Below are 2178 nucleotides of genomic sequence, written 5' to 3'. Positions count from 1 at the left end.
GGTGAGAAGGATTACTTTATCCTATCCTAGGTATTCCTGAAAGAGGTGGGGTTTCAGGTGTCTCCGGAAGGTGGTGATTGACTCCGCTGTCCTGGCGTCGTGAGGGAGTTTGTTCCACCATTGGGGGGCCAGAGCAGCGAACAGTTTTGACTGGGCTGCGCGGGAACTGTACTTCCTCAGTGGTAGGGAGGCGAGCAGGCCAGAGGTGGATGAACGCAGTGCCCTTGTTTGGGTGTAGGGCCTGATCAGAGCCTGGAGGTACTGAGGTGCCGTTCCCTCACAGCTCCGTAGGCAAGCACCATGGTCTTGTAGCGGATGCGAGCTTCAACTGGAAGCCAGTGGAGAGAGCGGAGGAGCGGTCGTGACGTGAGAGAACTTGGGAAGGTTGAACACCAGACGGGCTGCGGCGTTCTGGATGGGTTGTAGGGGTTTAATGGCACAGGCAGGGAGCCCAGCCAACAGCGAGTTGCAGTAATCCAGACGGGAGATGACAAGTGCCTGGATTAGGACCTGCGCCGCTTCCTGTGTGAGGCAGGGTCGTACTCTGCGGATGTTGTAGAGCATGAACCTACAAGAACGGGCCACCGCCTTGATGTTAGTTGAGAACAACAGGGTGTTGTCCAGGATCACGCCAAGGTTCTTAGCGCTCTGGGAGGAGGACACAATGGAGTTGTCAACCGTGATGGCGAGATCATGGAACGGGCAGTCCTTCCCCGGGAGGAAGAGCAGCTCCGTCTTGCCGAGGTTCAGCTTGAGGTGGTGATCCGTCATCCACACTGATATGTCTGCCAGACATGCAGAGATGCGATTCGCCACCTGGTCATCAGAAGGGGGAAAGGAGAAGATTAATTGTGTGTCGTCTGCATAGCAATGATAGGAGAGACCATGTGAGGTTATGACAGAGCCAAGTGACTTGGTGTATAGATAGATATATATGATAGATAGATATGTATACAGCGGTCACTTAACTATTTTATATGATCTTTGCATTCCCCCCCCCTCAATCTTCTTCTTCATCTCTGCCTGACTACAACCAAAAAAAGGTGTATTGCCGCCACCTACTGGATGGGGTGAAAACAAACACTTTAACGCAGAATGGGGACTGGGGGAAAGGTGAAAAACATCCTCAAAATATCTATGTACTACCAAAGAATCAGTGGTACTACTCCTTCCGTCAGATTAAAACGTCTTTCCCCTCTATCTTCGTCGCAGCCAATAAAAACAGGCGATTTTTCTTATGGCTCGGCATTCCGAGAGGAGAGACCTCTGAGCTTCTCATCCAATGGTTTTTGGGGAGGCGAGGAGAAATGACGCAAGGGGAGTACATCAATTGCTTGATCCTCGCGTCCTCTCTCTTCTACATTTATGTCAGTTAGCAGACGCTCTTTTCCAGAGCGACTTACAGTAGTGAGTGGATACATTTGAATTATTTAAAAAAATAAAAATCGTACTGGGCCCCGTGGGAATTGAACCCACAACCCTGAGGTTTCAAGCGCCATGCTCTACCAACTGCACACGGGACCTTCACTTCTCACCCCCTTCTCGAAACCCATTGGATGACAAAACCAGAGGTCCCGCCCCTCTGACCTTGTCCTCCAATGAGTTTTGAGAAGGAGGCGAGGAGAGAGAGGAGAATGCTATTGAGACTCTCCAAAGTAATTGCAATTGTGATATTACCTAGGGTCTTTTCCAAGATGAGGTTCATTTGGCTACGTTCAGCTAAAATAACCGTTCATTTAGCTCATAAACGGCACTTCGTTCAGTAGGTATAGTGCTTAAAAATGAAGCTACCTAAAACCTTTAAAAAAAAAGTACAAATCTCCCATGTAAAGCCCCAAAAGTTGCCTGACGCCATGTCAGATCCTGACATATGACTTCAAATACATTTCACCTGACCAAATGATGTAGATGCCCTGCAAAATAAATGGAGAAACAGATTAAAAAGCACTGCAAAAAAATGCGTGTGGTGTGGAATAGAATGAGTAGCCTCACAAACGATTGTTCTTGTGGTGAATAGTTACTATCTTCAGATACTTTTTTTTGTATAATTTATCTGCAGTTAAATCGTAACAGTAAGCAAAATGAGAGTCAAATGAACCGACCTTTCACAAATGCAATTCGGTTCCCGTCGTTCATCAAAAAAGGATCCGTTCACAACCAAAAAAAGAACCGATCGTT

The sequence above is a fragment of the Oncorhynchus nerka genome, linkage group LG10 (genome assembly GCF_034236695.1).
Source record: "Oncorhynchus nerka isolate Pitt River linkage group LG10, Oner_Uvic_2.0, whole genome shotgun sequence".
Taxonomy (NCBI): domain Eukaryota; kingdom Metazoa; phylum Chordata; class Actinopteri; order Salmoniformes; family Salmonidae; genus Oncorhynchus; species Oncorhynchus nerka.
The sequence above is the reverse complement of the archived record's forward strand: the minus strand, read 5'-3'. Positions refer to the sequence as shown.